We start from the raw sequence: 22,501 nt of genomic DNA, 5'->3' as shown, positions 1-22,501 counted from the left end.
TCTCAACAGGTTCTGCTCTCTGTCGACTCCAGTCTAGACTAACTGACTGACTGAGCTACCTAGCTCCACCTTCCCTATTTATCTCCCTAACAGGCTCCCTCTGCTGGTCTGAGGTGGAAGGTGGAGATGTGTGAATGGTTATGGGGGCCTCTTGTGGAGGAATCCATCAATGCACTCTTCCAGGATCTGTGATACCAAGCGCAGCTGGGCGTCACACTGACATCCGACACTCAGTGCCAGGAGCGGTGCCCGCACCGCTCCCTGCACTTTATCCCCCTAAATGCTGCGATCACAGCATTTAACGAGCGAGCAGAGGGACAAAAGCCCCTCTGCTCTTGGATCGGAGACCCCGAAACATCATCACGGGGTCCTGATCATTGCCATGGTGACCCGATGTCGTCATGACGACATCCAGGTCACCAGGCACTAGCAAGGTAGTTTGATCATGTGTAGTGCATGATCAAACTATCTTGTGTCTTCAGGGCTGACAGCTATAAGGTATAGCAGTGATCCTGCACTGCTATACCTTATAACTGTGATCAGACTGCAGAAACTAAAAGTTCCATGCCTGGCCCATGTGCTTAATCTCGTGGTTCAGCGGTTTCTCCAATCCTTCCCGGAGCTGCCGGATCAGCTTGTTAAAGTGCGCCTCTTGTGTGCCCATTTTAGAAAGTCACCTACAGCTTCCGCTGCCCTTGCCGTGTTTGAGCAGCGTTTGCAGCTTCCGGCTCACAGACTGGTATGTGATGTCTCCACGCGTTGGAACTCTGCATTGCAGATGTTGGCAAGGATTTGTGTGCAGAAGAGGGCAGTTGTTGACTACCTGCATCAACAAAGCCGTCGGTATTCAGTTCAGACTCCACATGTTAGAACCTTGCTCTTAGGTTTTTTCTATTGCTGGTCACATGACCTTGTTGGCCTATTTAGTCCTGCTCCGCCCTTCTGGATTTGCTGGACTTCATTGTATTACTACTCTTTAGCTAGCCTGTGCTCTGTATCTAACTCTGTTAGTTTGCTTGGTCTTCGGACCTCTGTGTTCTATATATTTTGTTTGTTCGTCTGTCTGCTACTATTTCTGTTAGGAGGTGTCCATTTTGCTCCCAGTCCCTAGTACTTGTAGGGATTCCTTCCCCACATCTATAGGTCTCCGTACAGACTAGCTGAGGACTTTAGCAGGTCTGATCGCAGGATCAGGTTCCCTGTTACATCGTAGGGATCAAGCTGAATTCTATCGTAGGGACAGATCTCCTCTCTTTCCTTAGCTCTGGTAGCAGAACATAACAGTAAGTCCAGCCTGCAAATTCTCTAAGGAAAGATTTTTCTGTTCCATCATGGTGTCGGTTCTGGATTTGGCTAAACGCCTGCAGGAACTCTCTCTGGAGGTGGCCGAGCTCCATCAGCACGTGAGTAACTGTCCTGGAGCACATTTCTTGGAGCCTAAGGTACGTTTGCCTGATTTATTTTTTGGTGAACACCAAGAATTTTTTTCATTTAAAAATGCTTGCTTATTGTATTTTCGTTTGAGACCCAGGTCCTCTGGGGATGAATCCCAGGGCATAGGGTTCATAATGTCACTTTTGCGCAAAGAGCCTCAGGAGTGGGCCTTTTCTTTGCAACCTAGTGATACATGCTTTAGATCAGTGGATAGTTTTTTTTCTGCTTTGGGGCTATTATATGATGATCCTGACCGTGTCTCATCTGCTGAGACTGAGTTGAGACGTTTGAGACAGGGATAAGGTAATGTGGAAAAATATTGTACTCATTTCCGTCGGTGGTCTACTCAAATAGGGTGGAACGATTCTGCTCTGAAGAGTCTGTTTCTTGCTGGGCTTAGTGAAAGGGTTAAAGACCTGCTAATTGCTTATCCCACACCTGAAGATTTGCAACAGGCTATGCAATTAGCTATACGGGTGGATAGGAGACTGCGTGCAAGGGTTAATGAGAGCAAATCCTCTGTTATGTCAGTTTCTGGTCATGAGAATGTGTGTACTGACAGTGGAGAGCCGATGGAGATTGGAGCGATGGCACCTCGCTCTCAAGAAAAGGACCGCAGATTTTCTGAAGGTTTGTGTTTCTATTGCGGAAATTCTGGTCATTTCATTAAAAGCTGTGTGCTTCGTATGAAGAAAGAAAAAAAAAATGGTCAGTCATGCCCGTATTGCCTGTTTAAATTCCAAGGGTGTATTTTTAGCTGCTTCCACTATTGCTCAGGATAAATTAATGGAATTTCGGGTGTTTGTCGATTGTGGGTCTACTCTGAATGTAATTGATGGGGGATTCTTGGAAAAACTCAATTTAAAACCCGAACCTTTGTCATCCCCCATTGCTGTGATTTCTGTGGATGGCTCCCCTTTGAAGAATGTTACTCTCAAGGTCTGTGAATTTCCTCTCACTATTAATGGTGTTCACCATGAGAAATTGGATTTGGTAGTTTTGAATAACTTGCCTTCTCCGGTGGTGTTGGGATTGCCCTGGTTAAAATTGCACAATCCTGTACTGGATTGGTCTACCAATGAAATTAAATCCTGGAGCCATAAATGTTATGACAAGTGTTGTAACGGGCGTATTGCAGCTGTGGATAGGGGGGAATTGCCTGTTCCTATTCAGGATTTTTGGAGAGTTTTTTCTGAGAAGGAATCGCAGGTTTTGCCTCCCCATAGAGACTATGATTGTACTATTGAATTTGTCCCTGGAGCGACTCTTCCTAAAAGTCGTTTATTTAACCTTACTATTCCTGAGAGAAAGGCTTTGGAGGAATACATACAGACAAGTTTGGCCGCCGGTCACATTAGGCCCTCTAAGTCTCCTGTGGCGGTTGGATTTTTTTTGTAAAAAAAAAGGACGGCGGTTTACGTCCTTGTCTGGATTTTCGTGAGATTAACAAAATTACTGTACGCAATCCTTACCCACTGCCATTGATTCCTGATCTGTTTAACCAGTTAGTGGGGGCCAAGTGGTTCTCTAAAATTGACCTTCGGGGGGCATACAATCTGTTGCGCATGAAGGAGGGTGACGAATGGAAGACTGCTTTTAACACTCCTGTGGGTCATTTTGAGAATCTGGTTATGCCTTTTGGTCTTACTAATGCTCCTGCATTTTTTCAGAATCTTATTAATGACATCCTTAGACCTTTGATCGGCAAAAATGTGGTGGTGTATTTGGATGACATTTTGATTTATTCGCCGGATCTGGAATCTCATTGGCGGAGCGTACGTGAAGTATTACAGTTATTAATTGACAATTCGCTTTTTGCTAAGCTGGAGAAATGTGAGTTCGCTGTACAGAGAATTAGTTTTTTGGGCTACATTATCTCCAGCGAAGGTTTTGAGATGGACCCGGTGAAAGTTCAAGCTGTGCAGGAATGGCCTAGGCCTATTGGTTTGAAATCGATACAGAGGTTTTTGGGTTTCGCCAATTATTATAGAAAATTCATTAAAAAATTTTCTATTATTGTCAAACCTCTGACCGATCTCACCAGGAAAGGTGCTGATGCGGTTCAGTGGACTGCTGAGGCCATTGAAGCTTTTGTGTATCTCAAGGAGAGGTTCACCTCTGCTCCCATCCTTATGCAGCCTGATGTGACTAAGCCGTTTTTGGTTGAGGTTGATGCTTCCTCTGTGGGGGTTGGCGCAGTATTGTCTCAGGATAACGGGGATGGAGTACATCCCTGTGCCTTTTTTTCAAAAAATTTTTCGGAGACTGAACTGAATTACGATATTGGTAATCGGGAATTATTGGCTATTAAACTCGCATTTGAACACTGGCGCCACCTCTTGGAAGGTGCTGAATTTCCCGTTCAGGTTTTTACGGATCATAAAAATCTGATATATCTTGATGCTGCCAAGCGCCTGAATGCCCGTCAGGCTAGGTGGGCACTGTTTTTCTCGCGGTTTAATTTTTCCGTTACTTACATCCCAGGTACTAAGAATGTTAAGGCGGATGCCTTGTCTCGCAGTTTTTCTCCCATAGTCGGTGCTGAGAAAGAGGAGAACATTTTACAAGAAGGTGTTGTGATAGCTGCTTTGGACTCCGTTTTGGAAGATGAGATTCTTAAAGCACAGGAGAATGCCCCATCTAACACTCCCCATGGGAGGTTGTTTGTGCCTGGGACCTTTAGGAGAGATTTGTTTGTTGAGTGTCACAAATCTCGGTTGGCAGGTCATCCCGGAATCTCTGAGACCAAGAGACTGGTGGGTCGCAGTTTTTGGTGGCCTGGATGGCAGAAGGAAGTCATTAAGTGGGTGCGTCAATGTACTATATGTGCTAGATCTAAGTCCTCACATACTCCTGCTGCGGGGTTACTTTGCCCTCTGGAGGTTCCCAGTGCTCCTTGGACACATTTGGCTATGGACTTTATAACGGACCTTCCCCCCTCTGAGGGTTTTACTGTCATCTGGGTGGTCGTGGACCGTTTTAGCAAGATGTGTCACTTGGTTCCCTTCGTCAAACTGCCCTGCGCTAAGACTCTCGCTAAGGCCTTTGTCAAGGAAATTGTCAGACTTCATGGCATTCCTACTGACATTGTTTCTGATAGGGGACCTCAGTTCGTGGCTCGTTTTTGGCGCGCCTTTTGTGACAGGTTGGGAGTTCATTTGTCGTTCTCATCCGGATATCATCCTGAATCTAATGGCCAGACAGAAAGGAAAAACCAGGATGTTGAGCAGTTCTTGCGTTGTTTTGTGGCAGACAATCAAGAGGGGTGGTCTGAGTTTCTGCCACTTGCTGAATTTGCTCTGAACAATCATACATCTTCTTCTGCTGGTTGTTCGCCTTTTTTTTGTTGTTCTGGGAGACATCCGTCGTTTGGGTCGTTCTCCAAGTTGGTATCTGCCGTGCCTGAGGAGGAGAATTTTTCCGGCGATTTGGAGAGAGTTTGGACGGATGTGCGTGGTAATCTTCAGGAGGCTAACAGAAAATCTAAAGACTACTTTGATAGGAAACGACAGGAGGTTTTGTTCGCTGTTGGTGACATGGTTTGGTTGTCCTCTAGGAATCTGCGGTTGAGGATTCCTTCTAAGAAATTGGGTCCCAAGTTTGTAGGGCCCTTTAAGGTGCTTCAGGTTGTCAACCAATCTGCTGTTAGGTTGGAGGTTCCTACCTCCTGGAGAATTAATCCAGTGTTTCATGTCTCTCTGTTGAGAAAAGCTGTTATGTCGGATTGTGACGTCTCTGCCTCTGTTCCTCCGGTGGTGGAGGACGGGGAATATGAAATTTCTCGCATCCTTAATTCTAGACGGTATAGAGGTAGTTTGCAGTATCTCGTGGCCTGGAAAGGTTTCGGACCCGAGGATAACTCATGGGTGAGGTCGGATGATGTTTCCGCGTCCAGACTTATCAGAGCGTTTCACAGGAGATTTCCTGATAAGCCTGGTCCTAGGGGATCCGGAGGATCCTCTTAGAAGGGGGGGTACTGTTAGAACCTTGCTCTTAGGTTTTTTCTATTGCTGGTCACATGACCTTGTTGGCCTATTTAGTCCTGCTCCGCCCTTCTGGATTTGCTGGACTTCATTGTATTACTACTCTTTAGCTAGCCTGTGCTCAGTATCTAACTCTGTTAGTTTGCTTGGTCTTCGGACCTCTGTGTTCTATATATTTTGTTTGTTCGTCTGTCTGCTACTATTTCTGTTAGGAGGTGTCCATTTTGCTCCCAGTCCCTAGTACTTGTAGGGATTCCTTCCCCACATCTATAGGTCTCCGTACAGACTAGCTGAGGACTTTAGCAGGTCTGATCGCAGGATCAGGTTCCCTGTTACATCGTAGGGATCAAGCTGAGTTCTATCGTAGGGACAGATCTCCTCTCTTTCCTTAGCTCTGGTAGCAGAACATAACACCACACATAAGACCTCAGGAGTGGACATGGATGTCAGACATATGTACCATCCTCCAAAACTTTGAGGACTCCACCAAGATGGTGAGCGGCGATGACGCCATAATTAGCGTCACCATCCTGCTTCTCTGTCTTCTTAAACGCTCTCTGCTCACAATCAAAGAGGATGCATTGCAGGCAGAGCACGATGAGATGGAGCAAGGAACCATACAGGGTGATTACACACAGCCCAGCTTCATCTCATCCCAACGTGGATTGGGTGACAATGAGGAAGAGGAGGAGGAGGAAGAACAGGAGCTAGTTTCATGCGCTGTAGACGGTACTACCTGCACAACTGTCATACTGTCTGTTCAGAGTGGATGGCCAGAGGACAGAGAGGAGGAGGAGAGCATGGTCAGTCATCCTCTTGGTGAGGACACGGAAGTCTTGCCTGTTTGATGTCTGGCACCCATGTCTGAGTTTATGTTACGCTGCCTTTCCCATGACCCTCGTGTTCTCAAAATTTTGGGTGACAGTCATTACTGGTTGGTGGCACTTCTAGACCCACGCTACAAGGAGAACTTTATATCTCTTATTCCTGAGGCGGACAGGTCTACCAAAATGGGACAGTACGAGAAGGCCCTTGTTGCGGAACTATTAAAAAAATTCCCATTTGAAAACGCTGGCGGCAGAGGTCACAGCTCGTTGGACAACCAAGGAGTACAGGCGAGAGAGACACAACTTCAATCCAGCAGAGGCAGGGGAACACTGTCAAAGTTCTGGGACAGTTTTCTCAGACCCTCCTATCGCACAGGCCCTGAGGTGCGGGGTACTCCCAATAGGATTGCAAAGTTTGGGAAGATGCTGAGAGAGTACCTTGCTGACCGTACCAATGTCCTCCGTGATTCCTCTGTGCCTTATAATTATTCGCTATCCAAGCTGGATATGTGGAATGAACTGGCTCTCTACGCCTTGGAGGTCCTCGACTGCCCTGCCGCCAGCGTTTTATCAGAGCAGGTTTTTAGTGCCGCTGGTGGAATTATAAATGATAAGTGCATCCACCTGTCAACTGAAAATGCTGACAGGCTGACTCCTATAAAAATGAACAAGGGCTGGCTTGGGCCAGACTTCTCAACACCACCGAATGATAGCAGCGTAACATAAACTCAAATCCAGTGTCTTTTTTTGGGAGGTGTATTCCCATGCACCTCTTCACACCCACACATGGGTATACGCTTCCTGATTTTGGCTATTTGCTCTTGTCCTCCTCCTTCTCCTCATCCTCATCCTCCACCGCCATATCACCAGGGTGACTGTGGTCCGTGATGCAACACCCACATAATTTTTTTAAAGGGTGTTTATGATGCCCGTAAAATAAATGTATACAGTATGTTCATGTATACCCCCCAGGGGTAAATGTTTGTCAGGCCATACACTTAGTGCATGGGCATTCCAAGTATAGGAGACCCACTCCTTTCTAATGGGAACATTTTTTTACGAGACCCTCTAAATCTCTTCCAAGGCGCATTGGAGTGCCTCCTAATTTTTGGCTGCCCTTGCATTCACTGCATAGGCCAACACTATGGGAGACCCTCTCCTTTCTAATGGGAATTTGTCATTACTGTGGCCCTGCTCTATGTGTCTTTAAATTGTTAGTGGGTTTTTCCTAAATTTGGTCAGCCGTTCGTCTCACTGCATACCCTATAACTGTATAGCAGACCCTCTCCTTTCTAATGGGAACATGTTGCACTTGTTACTATGGCCCTGCTCTATATGTCTTTAAATTGTTAGTGGGGGTTTTCCTAAATTTGGTCAGCCGTTGGACTCACTGCATACCCTATAACTGCATAGCAGACTCTCTCCTTTCTAATGAGAACATGTCGTACTTGTTACTGTGGCCCTGCTCTATGTGTCTTTAAATTCTTAGTGGGGTTTTTCCTAAATTTGGTCAGCCGTTGGACTCACTGCATACCCTATAACTGTATAGCAGACTCTCTCCTTTCTAATGGGAATTTGTCATTACTGTGGCCCTTGTCTATGTGTCTTTAAATTCTTAGTGGGGTTTTTCCTAAATTTGGTCAGCCGTAGGACTCACTGCATACTCTATAACTGTATAGCAGACTCTCACCTTTCTAATGGGAACATGTCGTACTTGTTACTGTGGCCCTGCTCTATGTGTCTTTAAATTCTTAGTGGGGTTTTTCCTAAAATTGGTCAGCCGTTGGACTCACTGCATACCCTATAACTGTATAGCAGACCCTCTCCTTTCTAATGGGAACATGTCATACTTGTTACTTTGGCCCTGCTCTGTGTCTTTAAATTCTAGTGGTGTTTTTCCTAAAATTGGTCAGCCGTTGGACTCACTGCATACCCTATAACTGTAAAGCAGACCCTCTCCTTGCTAATAGGAACATGTCGTACTCGTTACTGTGGCCCTGCTCTATGTGTCTTTAAATTGTTAGTGGGGTTTTTCCCAAATTTTGGCAACCCTTGCAGTCACAGCATGGGCACTACCACTATAGGAGACCTGCTCCTTTATAATGGGAACATTTTTTTTACTGAGACCCTCCTCTATGTCTCTTCACAGGGGTATTGGGTTGCGTCCGAATTTTTGGCAGTCCTTGCAGTCACTGCATACGCAATAACAGTATAGGAGACCCACTTGTTAATAATGGGAACAACAAAGCATAGCCGGCTGATGACTCTCTAACAATAGCGAGGGCCGACTGCTGGCCTTTTAAGAATAGTAAGGGCTGCCTGATGGCCCTATAAAAATAGGTTTTATGACTTTCAGAGTCCCTCCATCATAAATGAAACAGGATGTGACTGATGATGTGTCACACACCACATTACCAGACAAGGTTGTAAAATGTTAAAATTACATTTCCCAGTGAATGCATTTGTCTTAAAAAATAACGTAAATAAAAAAAATAGGATTTTTCTTTAGTATAAAAAACAGCGTCGCCAACCTCAATGTAATCACATTGTTCAGCTCCTGCACCTCCTCCTCCATCTCTGAAATGACCACATCAGTCACAAGCTGACAGCCCTGCAGCACTGCCTTGGCCAAGCGGCAACAGGCTGTGCTGAAGATAACATGCTTAATGATTAGGTGACAAACCACCCAGCACTGCAGAGTTGTTGAAAGCTGTAACACAGCAGCCTGATCTGCGGCTCTCACTGCTGAACATACAGCCACGCATGGTCGTGTGTGACAATGGGAGGAACCTGGTGACGGAGAAATGACAGCCGAAGTAGATACGGTTTCCCTCTATGCCAGTCCTTTCACCGAGCTAAAGAATATGGCTGTGGTGAAATACAACTCCCACTGAGAAACTGTTTCAGATTGAAAAACATTGTGCCCACCAGAGGATTTGATTCTGAGGGCTCACCTTTCTCCCCCGCTCAAGAGCCCCATAGCAGCTGCAAAGTTAGCTCTATCATGAATTCTCCTGAGGTAGAAGCCAGGGCACAACAGAGGATTTTCTGGTGGGACCGTCCAACCCTGCCGAGAAGCAGTCCTGGCTAAGAAAAGTGTGTGGGAAGGTTCCCGGACACTCTATGGCTGCTTTTTTACTGAGGAGGAAACACACACAAACACGGGGAGAACATACAAAGTCCTTGCAGATGTTGTCCTTGCTGGGATTTGAACCCAGGATCCCAGTGCTGCAAGGCTTCAGTGCTAACCACTGATCCAATGTGCTGCCGTTCACCCTCTAATATCTAACAGGCTGGAGAAACTTGCACCTACTGCCACTCTATCTTCAGCTCCTTTGTGAGAAACTAATGTATTTGGGCAGCCACTCAATCTACCAAATAAAATTCCTGAGAAGGAAATTGGGGATGGCTTCGCTACTGGTACTGGGGGCAGTGCTAATACCATGGCGTCGTACCATAGTTTACTGGAAATATTCCAGGCTGGTAGGAAGCAAGCAAATTCCCACAGAAAAGTACCAGCAGTAATGTTTAGGGACTCACGCTTGTAGAAGGCAGAGACAACACCAGGAGAAATAGTGACGGCTGGGGTCCGAGTATGGACATGAGGCATGAGGTTGTGAAAAGCTTCCGCCTCTACGAGCCTAAAAGTCCACATTTCAAGGGCAAGCAGCTGCCCAGAAATCTGGCAGTTTAGTATTGCGGCCTATGGGTGGGTGGGTGGCTGGCTGGCTGCATACTTGTGACTCGCCCCCTGGGCCGTGGGGCACTCGGATCCGGGCAATAGGGAACGATGGGAGTAGTAGTGGCGACCCGGTTCCGTGGCTCAGGGTGGTCAGGCCAGTGGCAGTCCGTTATATTGATTATGTCCGACTACGCCACCCGTGGATTGCGGTTATTAGGAACCGCCGCTGCATACAGACCGCTGGGGCTGATGAGGTGTGCAGCTATGGTAGTGTGACTCCCCACGGGAAGAGTGCGGCCCCAGGGCAGTATAGTGGATGGTGGGAGTGATGGTAGTGCTGGAGGAGCAAGGAGCACACAGACAACAGGTTGCAGTCCAGGGTCTTTACTAAACAGGTAAACTGACCCACAAACAGTCCCAGCTAGGAGGGGACCTGGATGTCTGAGAGCAACGGGGAAATTGGCCCTGGTCAGGGTGAGGGTGTAGGCCTACCGTGCTTTCTGTGCTCCTTCTGACTATCTCCTCCTGATAGGATAACAGCCCACGTTTCCGAGCTTTCGTGCTTTCTCGCCTGTATGGCCTGCGACGTGGGTTCCTTTCTGCTCCCAGCCTTGTACGGCTTTACTGGTCCCTTCGGTTGTGGCAGGGCCTCCAGGCTTCTTAGGCCAAGGAATGTACAGTCCCTTGCGGGCTGGTTCTCTGCTGGGGGATGTGGAATCCTTCCAGCCTCAGACACCAAAGTCTGGTAAAGTTAAGTCTTTTCTCTGCCAAGACAGGCTCTCTTCGCCTCTTGTCTCTGGCTGGTGGCTCTCTCCTACTGCCACACTTCCTCTTAGGTGCAATCAACTTTCTGTCCCTGCTCCACTCTGGGACACGTCTCAGAGCTGAGACAGGCAATCCAGTTCTCTCTAACCCTGTCCCCAGTACCAGCTTTTATAGGGGCAGCCTGCTCCCCCTACTGGCCTCAGACAGGAGGCATTGCATGCTAATGTTCCCCTAACCAGAGAACCTCCCCCTTGCTCTCAGACACAGCTTTAATTACACTTGTGGCATCCAGGCCTGGGTGACACACTTGCGCTTGCATTCCAAGTAACAGAAAACTAAGCAGATGCTGGTCTCTATCATCATGGCCTCACCTCGACACTATGAACTCTCCTGAAGGAGAAGCCAAGGCCCACCGGTTTTCTGGTGGGTCCGTCCATCCCTGCTGAGAAGCAGCCCTGGCTAAGAAAAGTGTGTGGGAAGGTTCCCGGACACTCTATGGCTGCTTTTTTATTGTGGATCGGACGTGCTTATGCATGTTACTTCTCAAACCGCATTACTGATCAGGCCATTGCCCAACTCTGTAGTCATGAAATTAAATGCGCAAAGAAAGATGTTTGTGTGTCAAAGCACCACCGACAAGCACGAGTTGATGTTGGACGGGCTGCCATTGCTTCTGCAACAAGCTGCATTTGAGGAATTCCTGGGAGAAATGACACCCAGAGTAGATACGGTTTCCCTCTATGCCAGTTCTTTCATCGAGCTAAAGAATATGGCTGTGGTGAAATAGTACTCTCAGCAAAAAAAGCTGTGGACTGGCTCTGTACCGTCCCTGACCACATTCACATGTCCACGTGTTTGTGGTTAGGCGGTCCTTCCCAGTAAGTTCACTGGGGAGGGCACGGGTAATGTTGTGGGACCCATGCTTGTGGAAGGCGAAGACGATACCGGGAGAAATAGTGGCGGCTGGGGACCTAGTATGGACACCCGGCCGCCGCCAGCATGAGGTTATGAAAAGCTTCCTCCTCCACGAGCTTAAAAGGCCACATTTCAAGTGAAAGCAGCTGTAGAGGACTTCCTGGGAGAAATGAAAGCTGGGTAGATATGGTTTCCCAAGTCCTTTCACCAAGCTAAAGAATATGGCTGTGGTGAAATACATCTCAGCAAAAAAAGCTGTGGACTGGCTCCGCACCGTCCCTGGCCATATTCACCTGTCCACGTGTTTGTGGTTAGGCGGTCCTTCCCAGTAAGTGCACTGTGGAGGGCACGGGTAATGTTGTGGGACCAATGCTTGTGGAAGGCGGAGATGACACCGGGACAAATAGTGGCGGCTGGGGACCGAGTATGGATACCCAGTCGCCGCCGCCATAAGATTGTGGATAGCTTTCGCCTCCACGAGCCTAAAAGACCACATTTCAAGTCCAAGCAGCTGTCAAAAATTTGGCAGTATAGTATTGCAGCCTGTGGGTGGGTGGGTGGCTGGCTGCATACTTGTGACGCGCCCCCTGGGCCTGTGCTGGGAGGGGAACCCGGAGCCGGATCTGATAGGGGTAGTAGTCCTTGTGGCGGTGACCCGGTCCGTGCCCAGGGTGTCAAACCAAGTGGCAGAACTTTGAGTAGGATGTATAGAGTTCGACTACGCCACCCGTTGGATGCGGTTATGAGACCGCCGCTGCAGGGCAGACCGCTGAGGCCGGTGGTACGGTTGTGCAGCGTGGATGGTATAACCCCCAACGGGAGGGGTATGGCCTCAGGGCAGCAGACGTGGATGATGGGGATAGTAGAATTGCACGCAGGCACCAGGAACCACTCAGAGACGGTGCGGTGTAGTTTAGGGTCTTTACTGGTGGCAAAGGCAGACCCTCCCGGGAGTACTGGCTAGCGATCGGGGCCTGGTCAGTCCGTGATCAGATAGGATCTCCCCTGGCCAGGCGGAGTTGTAGGCCTCCCCAACTATTGTACTCTTCCTGGCTACCTTGCTAGAAGCGGGTAGAAGTAGTCCACGTCCCTGAGTGTACCGTGTGGTGCTCACCCGTATGGCCGGTGACTCGGGGCCTTCTGGTAGCCTCCGCTCCACGCCGGCGGTGCTGGTCCCTTGCGTGTGACCGTGCCTTCGGGTTTCTTGGCCAGAGGACCTGAAATCCCCTGCCGGTCGGTTTCTGCTGCTGGGTATGGATCAGTCCCCACAGCCTCGGACTCCGTGTCCGGTGAGAACTCTTCAGTCAGGATGAGCTCTACAGCTTCCAGTCTCTGACCTCTTTTATCACTGCTCCCACAGAGCTCCTGATCTTGCTTTCCCTGTTTCTGCTCCACTCCAGACCAGACTGTGTCTCTGTCTGGGACTCCTCTTCTTCTCTTTCTCACTAACCCTGCCTCAGCCCCCAGTTTATATAGGGGAAGTTCTTCCCCTCCCAGGACTGGGCAGGAGGTGTGGCATGCTTAGGGCACCTGACCAGGAGACCTCCCACCTGCTCTCAGACGTAATATTGCTATTACTGTGGTAACCAGACCCCTGGGGTTCCACACTTGCGCTTGCATTCCAAGGAATGGGGTAGGGACAACTGAATGCTGCACTGGGTCAAGGACGTGGACAGTGATTGTTGCAAGTCTGCAACAACAGGTGCATGGCGGGAGGCATCTTTGCATGCACCAAGGATCACTTATGATGGGCACACTTTTAGGCAGTGACCTGGGAGTCAGAGATGCTTACAGAGGTCTTCCCCATGCTGTTCCCATGTTTTCACCACTGTATGCATGTGTCTGATGATGTGTCACACACCACATGGCCAGATAAGGTTGTAAAATGTTAAAATGACATTTACCAGTGAATGCATTTGTCTTGGTTGAAAGCAATGCAAAAGTGCAAAAACGCATAAAAAACGCTACGTGTAAACATAGCCCAAGGTGTGGAGGAGTATTTTTGTTTTTGGTTATTTATTTTGCCTTATATACAAGTCATTACCCTGGAAAGGATGTTCCTTAACATATTTCCCAGGAAAATCCATTTTGGTTTCGTTTTTGCATGTTTTATTGTGAGTCCGTAAAAGTGGCGTAATACTCTGACAACGTTGTTGACAGCAGTGACCTGGGAGTCAGAAATGCTTCCAGGGGTCTTCTTCATGCTGTTCCCATGTCATTTGAGCACTGTTCTTGTCGATTTGGGCAATTTTTAGGCCCTCTGCAGACTGCCGGGGGGAGCCGCCTGAAAAATGCTCGAGTTTCCCATAGGCCTACATTGGGCTCGTTGCTGGGGTCGAGCACCTGAGTATTCCAATTTGCTCGACCCCAGCAACGAGTACCCGAGCATTTTAGTGCTTGCTCATCACTAAAAGAGATTAAAGGTGAACTTCAAGCTCAAGGAACATCAGTGTCAGATCGCACCATCCGTCCACCATCCGTGGACTTCATGGGAGACGACCAAGGAGAACACCATTGTTGAAAAAAAATCATAAAAACGCCAGACTGGAATTTACCAAACTTCATGTTGACAAGCCACAAAGCTTCTGGGAGAATGTCCTATGGACAGATGAGACAAAAATGGAAGTCTTTGGCAAGGCACATCAGCTCTATGTTCACAGATGGAATAATGAAGCATATCAAGAAAAGAACACTGTCCCTACTGTGAAATATGGAGGAGGCTCTGTTATGTTCTGGGGCTGCTTTGCTGCATCTGGCACAGGGTGTTTTGAATCTGTGCAAGGTACAATGAAATCTCAAGACCATCAAGGGATTCTATTGAGAAATGTGCTGCCCAGTGTCAGAAAGCTTGATCTCAGTCGCAGGTCATGGGTCTTGCAACAGGATAATGACCCAAAACACATAGCTAAAAACAACCAAGAATGGCTAAGACGAAAACAAATGGCCTTCTATGAGCCCTGACCTAAATCTTATTGAGCATCTTTCGTAAGAGCTGAAACCTGCCGTCTGGAAAAGGCAACCGTCAAACACAAGACAACTGGAGCAGTTTGCTCATGAGGAGTGGGCCAAAATACCTGTCGAGAGGTGCAGGAGACTCATTGACAGTTACAGGAATCATTTGATTGCAGTGATTGCCTCAAAAGGTTGTTCAACAAAATATTAAGTTAAGAAGAACCATCATTTCTGTCCAGGCCTATTTTATGAGTTTAATTTTTTTGAAAATTCTGTGGAAGCAGGGTTGAAAAGCAATGTCTGACTTTCATTTGTTCATTTTCATAGATTTTTAATTTATTATTACTTTTGTCAGATTCAAGTTATTTCTGTGACAATTGTGGGTTTTTCTTTCATTAAATGAGGGGTACCAACAATTTTGACCACGTGTGTAATATAATGGCCTCATATAGCTTTCCGTAAAATACATTGGCCCCCCTAAGTACTCATTGACGAAAAAAATAAAAAAAAGTAAAATACTCACCTCTCCCCGGTCCAACTGCTTCGGTCTCCTCAGCGTGTCTACTGCAACTCTGCACATCGGGTATGTTGTAGTGATGTCATGGTGCCCGATGCGCAGAGACATCAGATGCAGAGGAAGAATAATAAAGGAGGATGTGTCAGCTGACGCTCCCACTTCCATTGCATTCAACTGTATCGGCATCCAAGATACCGATACAGTTGAAAGTGCGATTCCGGATGAGGTGGGGGCCCCATGGTCTGCTGCCATGGCGGGACACCATTACTGCAACTCCTTAGGAGATCAGGTGTAGCTACACTTGAACGTTATCTATTATAGATAACGCTTGCTGTAGACATTTCACTTGCCTGCTGTGAAAAACTACTCCTGTCACTTGATATTGGGTTACTTTAGAGCTTGCTACCTGAATATGGTCTTCTCTCTTCTCCACACACAAAACTCTTGATCAATGCTGGTTTGCAAAACGTTCCTTCTCCTCTCCAACGATTCAACTACAAACAGGAACTGAGTTCCTATACCCACTTAACGCCTCCCAACATGGGCAGACCTAACAATTAACTCTGTCTGTAGGCTAACTAATTGCTGCAGGTCACCAATAAAACAAAATACAACACAGGTCAATGCATTACATTATTATAAGATCTTCAGTAGGGGTGTGTTGACAGTTTCTTCCTTTCCATTATGTAGGCAGAAGCCAAATAACCCCATTATTGGGGTTAATCCACTTGCGGACCATCGCAATTAAAATTTCAAATATGCAGCAGAAATGCGAAGGTTGGCCCAGAAAAAAAGTGTATAGCGTGAGACGTGTATTTTGCAGTTAATTTATTTTTATTGTTTCCCGCATATCAACATGTGGCTGTCCACATGTTGGACAATTACCGTTCCCAGCGTTTCCTGATTAATTGCATTTCATAAAGAAAATGGGGAACTGTAGTTTCATAACAACTTCGACTAGGGCTTCACTGCGACACTGACTGAGACACCATTGCGCATCCAAAATTTGTTCTGTGCCGCTGCTACATCGTGATAGTAGTGAATGGTGTCACATTGCGATACCCACACTACTGTGACAAACAAGTCGCAAAAAACCACACTCAATGTTGTGCGACTTGCTTGTTGCTGTTGCGGTAGTGTAAGTGTTGCGGTGCAGCCCCATTCACTTAAATAGCGCCACGATGTAGCAGCGGCACTGAGCAAACTTTGGTCACATGACAGCTGTTGCAGCCAAAGATGCCGTGTAGCTGTAACCTCAAGGGTCACATGTTGGTGACCACTGCTCTAGCAGCCCTTGCACCTATAACCCCTGGTTATCTCTATGGAAAGTTTTCTATGGCAATAGTTCATCCAATCTGGTTGTTTTATAACAATTGGATGCCCTGATTTAGCAGTACGAGAGCACCAGTTGTACCAGTTAATAGATTTGTTACTGTTGTGCTACTGAGATTAATGTTGCATTGAGGAAATTACCCATGACCTTTTAAACAGCCTCTCAGCAAATGTATTTTGGATGGTGTATTGAGATAAATTATTTTCTCCGCAAATGTTTACAAACTGCCAGCACCGTTTTCCATTGTAATATAGAGCGACCCTACACAGTGTAATTTAGACAACACGGCCAAATCAGAGGAGCATCACTTCCATTAAACTTTGTATTTTTGGAATGGGAAAATCAAGTAATGGACACTGAGCAAAAAAAGACAGGATTATATATTTTTTTAACCCCTTCAGTGCCATGGCTAATTTTTACATTCTTGACCAGCCCAGATTTTTAAATCAGACATGTGTCATTTTATGTTGGTCATAACTTTGAACGCTTCTAAACGTCTGAGGCCGGGGTCACACGAGCGAATGTTCTTTCGTACGAGAGAATCGGGGCCGATTATGAAAGACACTCGGCTATTAGTATGTCAGAGTTTGAGCTGAGTGTCAGTGCAATGAGCTCTGATTCTCTCACATGAAAGAATTGCAGCACATGTGCGGAAGAGACAGAGAAAGTAATTTCTCCATCTTCTCCAATGCCGGTGTCCACGGTAATCGGACTACAACCAAATGATATCCGAGCAGAGTCCGATGTTTCACAGGCACCCATAGACTTGTATGGTTGTGTAGCGCCCCGAGGGTTCGGTCGCTATAGAGGTGTTGCATCTCACCCAGAGGTGTGATATCTCACTTCCAGGTAAGGATGGAGTGTGGCTCAGGACCCTAACACCCAAATGCACTACACCACCTTTCCGGGGGACAAGGCAACCATGCTCCCGAGAGTGAGCACAACCGCCCCTGTCCCTGGCTGGAGTGGGGGGAGGGAACACCTAGAAAGGGGGAACCCGGTAGTGTGTGGGTGGGGAGAGTAGATCCCGGTTGCACTGTATAGGAGAGTATATAAGGTGGGCACCATCTTAGAGTTAGGGTAGAAAGAGGCTCAGAGCAGAGAGAGAGAAGGAGGCGGGGAGCAGAGGCTCAGCATGGGCTCTGCTCCGCAGGCAGGCCAAGTCTTAAGGCCTGGGCATGGAGGAGAACGAAGGAAGGCAGAAGAACGGAGGAAGCTCTAGGAGAAGACTAAAGGGACCCCAGGGGTGCGGACCGGCCAGTCGCCACCGCACGCCCGCCGCTACCAGAGTAGGGGGGTCAGGCCAAGAAAAGGGAACCGGATCCCTCATCTAGTGGAGGAGAGCAACTACCCTCAGCTAGTAACCGGAGGCTGTGGCATTGTACATGCACGGCCCCTCACTACACCCGTTAGGAAGGCACCACATAGGACCCAGGGAAACGGAACATATGTTTGCCCGCCAAGGACCGAGGCAGCTGGACAGAAACGTGGTCAATTGTGGGGTACGACAGGCTAGAGAAAGGACACACGATGGGGGTCCTGAAAAGCATTCCAAAGGTGCCTGGGTGTTGGCCGAGCCCTTCACCTGGTGAGCACAGCACGACGTGGGCAGCCATTACCTGCAGAAGTGGCTTGGAGTGTAAAACTGTGAGTAAAGACCCTGGACTGCATCACTGGACTCTGAGTCATTACTGCTGCTCCCGCGCACCATCACCCCCACCATCTACACTCACTGCCCTGAGGCTATACTCTTCCCGTGGGGAGTTATACTACCCCCTGCTGCACATACAACATCAGCCTCAGCGGTCTGCCGTGCAGCGGCGGTTCTCAGTGACCGCAATCCAACGGTGGCGTAGTCGGACATTTAAGCATTACAGAACCAAAGAGACAGATCCGCCACTGGTTTGACCGCCCTGAGCCACGGGACCGGGTCGCCGCCACGGGGACTACAACCCCCAGCGTTACACAGAGGCCCGGCTCCGGGTATTTACACACACACACTGCCCAGGGGGCGCGTCAGTTGCATGCTATCTGATTTTCGAATGCACCCACAGCATGCTGTGATTGTTCTCTCTTACCAAATCGACATGAGAAAATAATTGCAGATCTGGGCTGCCCCATAGAATAACACTGGTCCGAGTGCGATCTGATAAAACATGGCATAGCACTCGGCCGTGGTGTACGCTTGTGTGGGCGAGCCCTGAGATTGTGTTTCTGACATGATTGTCACATGACACATTGTACTTTATGTTAGTGTTATATTTCAGTCGATCTGATTTGTGTTTTTTTTTTATGAAAATATCTGATTTTTGATGAAAGGTTAAAAAATGATCAGTATTTATCATTTGAAATGTTCATGACATTAAATCATCCATATCACGCAAATTAAATGAATAAAATTTCCCACATGGCTACTTTATGGCAGTATTATTTTTGAAATATCCTTTTATTTTTTTACAATGTAAAAAGACTTACAGGGAACCTGTCAGTTGATACATTCTGCAAACGGATTGTGCTCTATGTATCAGTCACTGGCTGTATTATCTCAGTCAGATTTGTTTGACTTTGATTAGCATTTCAGAGTAAAACATACTTTAATAGCTGCTGGGGATTGAGATCACGCTGTAGACTAGTCGGCCATACCCACTGGTCGACTGCGTCTCTAGATGTGGTGCGGCCTCGCTCAGTACAAGTATGTGGAGCGAGGTCACGTCCACTAGATGGGCCCTGGTAGATAGTATGTATACCTCATACATACCCTCCGGTCCTGGGACAGAAACTGGTGAATCCCCGCAGCGCACAGCGCGTGCACTGGGGGAATTAATAGGTCTACAGTCACACAGCGTGACTGCAGACTTATCGATTTGGACAACCTCTTTAAAGCATGTTTTTCTCTGAAACACTGCAGTGTTTCAGAATCAAACATACAGTTCAGGTCCCAAAATATTTGGACAGTGACAGAAGTTTTGACAATTTAGCTGTTTACCAGACCATATTCAAGATACAGTTGACGCGCCCCTGGGCCTGTGTCGCGCTGCGTTGCGCACGCGGGAGCTTACCCGGAGCCGGATCTCTTGAGGGTTGTAGTCTCGTGGCGGTGATCCGGTCCGTGCCCAGGGAGTCAGACTAAGTGGCGCTGTATCAGCGGTAGATGATGGACGACTACGCCACCCGTTGAATGCAGCTATGGAGCTGCCGCTGCAGGGCAGACCGCTGAGGCCGGTGGAAGGATGGTGCAGCGTGGATGGTATAACCCCCAACGGGAGGGGTATGGCCTCAGGGCAGCCGACGTGGATGATGGGGGTAGCAGGAACCACTCAGAGACGATGCGGTGTAGTTCAGGGTCTTTACTGGTGACAAAGATAGACCCTCCCGGAGTACTGGCTAGCGGTTGGGGCCTGGTCAGTCCTTGAGCAGATGGGATCTCCCCTGGCCAGGCGGAGTTGTAGGCCTCCCAAACTAACGATACTCTTCTGGCTACCTTGCTAGAAGCGAGTATAAGTAGCCCACGTCCCTGAGTGTACCGTGTGGTGCTCACCCGTATGGCCGGTGACTCGGGGCCTTCTAGTAGCTTCCGCTCCACGACGGCGGTGCTGGTCCCATGCGTGTGACCGTGCCTTCGGGTTTCTTGGCCAGAGGACCTGAAATCCCCTGCCTGACGGATTCTGCTGCTGGGTAGGAGTTAGTCCCCACAGCCTCGGACTCCGGGTCCGGTAAGAAATCTTCTCAGTCAGGGCGAGCTCTGCAGCTGCCAGCCCCTGACTCTTTGTAACACTGCTCCCACAGAGCTCCTGTTGTTTCTTCCTATGCTGCTTCTCTTCTCTACTTCTGGCATGGCCCAGGAGCTGGGCCCAGCCGGAGCCACAGCTCCCTGTCAGCCCTCCTGGCTGAACTCTCCCTCTCAACTCTCTAACCCTGCCTCAGCCCCAGGTTTATATAGGGGAAGTTCTTCCCCTCCCAGGACTGGGCAGGAGGTGTGGCATGCATAGGATTCCTGACCAAGAGACCTCCCACCTGCTCTCAGACATAACATTGCCGTTACTGTGGAAACCAGACCCCTGGGGTGCCACACAGTCATATAATCAATATGGGCTTAAAGTGCAGACTAGACTCTCTGCTTTAATTTGAGGGTATTCACATGCTAATTGGAGTCAATGTTTAGGAATTACAGCTCTTAAATATGTTGCTGCCTCTTTTTAAAGGGACCAAAAGTATTTGTACAATTATCTGAAAAGCTCTTTAATGAGAGGTATGGGCTATTCCCTCATTAATTAATCATCAATTTAGCAGGTAAAAGGTCTGGAGCTGATTCCAGGTGTGAAATTTGCATTTGGGAGCTGTTGCTATGAAAGCACAACATGCGGTCAAAGGAGCACTCAATGGAAGAAATAGAAAATACATTTTTGGCTTAAAAAAAATGAAGAAATCCATCAGAGATATTGCAGAAATGTTAGAAGTGGCCAAATCAACAGTTTGGTACATTCTGTAAAAAAAGAGCGCAATAGTGAGCTTGGGAACTCTAAAAGACTTGGATGTCCACGGAAGACCGCTGTAGTGGAAAATTGCAGAATCCTTTCCATGGTGAAGAAAAACCCCTTCACAACATCTATCCAAGTGAAGAACATTCTCCAGGAAGTAGGTGTTTCAGTATTTACAGTGGTGGCCAAAACTATTGGCACCCCTGCAATTCTGTCAGATAATACTCAGTTTCTTCCTGAAAATGATTGCAATCACAAATTCTTTGGTATTATTATCTTCATTTAATTTGCTTGCAAGGAAAAAACACAAAAGAGAATGAAGCAAAAATCAAATCATTGATCATTTCACACAAAACTCCAAAAATGGGCCGGACAAAAGTATTGGCACCCTCAGCCTAATACTTGGTTGCACAACCTTTAGCCAAAATAACTGCGAACAACCGCTTCCGGTAACCATCAATGAGTTTCTTACAATGCTCTGCTGGAATTGTAGACCATTCTTCTTTGGCAAACTGTTCCAGGTCCCTGATATTTGAAGGGTGCCTTCTCCAAACTGCCATTTTGAGATCTCTCCACAGGTGTTCTATGGGATTCAGGTCTGGACTCATTGCTGGCCACCTTAGAAGTCTCCAGTGCTTTCTCTCAAACCTTTTTATAGTGCTTTTGGAAGTGTGTTTTGGGTCATTGTCCTGCTGGAAGACCCATGACCTCTGAGGGAGACCCAGCTTTCTCACACTGGGCCCTACATTATGCTGCAAAATTTGTTGGTAGTCTCCAGACTTCATAATGCCATGCACACGGTCAAGCAGTCCAGTGCCAGAGGCAGCAAAGCAACCCCAAAACATCAGGGAACCTCCACCATGTTTGACTGTAGGGACCGTGTTCTTTTCTTTGAATGCCTCTTTTTTTTCCTGTACACTCTATGTTGATGCTTTTTGCCAAAAAGCTCTACTTTTGTCTCATCTGACCAGAGAACATTCTTCCAAAACGTTTTAGGCTTTCTCAGGTAAGTTTTGGCAAACTCCAGCCTGGCTTTTTTATGTCTCGGGGTAAGAAGTGGGGTCTTCCTGGGTATCCTACCATACAGTCCCTTTTCATTCAGACGCCGACGGATAGTACGGGTTGACACTGTTGTACCCTCGGACTGCAGGGCAGCTTGAACTTGTTTGGATGTTAGTCTAGGTTCTTCATCCACCATCCGCACAATCTTGCGTTGAAATCTCTCGTCAATTTTTCTTTTCCATCCACATCTAGGGAGGTTAGCCACAGTGCCATGGGCTTTAAACTTCTTGATGACACTGTGCACGGAAGACACAGGAACATTCAGGTCTTTGGAGATGGACTTGTAGCCTTGAGATTGCTCATGCTTCCTCACAATTTGGTTTCTCAAGTCCTCAGACAGTTCTTTGGTCTTCTTTCTTTTCTCCATGCTCAATGTGGTACACACAAGGACACAGGACAGAGGTTGAGTCAACTTTAATCCATGTTAACTGGCTGAAAGTGTGATTTAGTTATTGCCAACACCTGTTAGGTGCCACAGGTAAGTTACAGGTGCTGTTAATTACACGAATTAGAGAAGCATCACATGATTTTTCAAACAGTGCCAATACTTTTG

The sequence above is a fragment of the Phyllobates terribilis genome, unplaced genomic scaffold (genome assembly GCF_046119375.1).
Source record: "Phyllobates terribilis strain yellow unplaced genomic scaffold, ASM4611937v1 Scaffold_11__3_contigs__length_659146591, whole genome shotgun sequence".
Classification (NCBI taxonomy): Eukaryota; Metazoa; Chordata; class Amphibia; order Anura; family Dendrobatidae; genus Phyllobates; species Phyllobates terribilis.
This window is presented reverse-complemented; position numbering follows the sequence as displayed.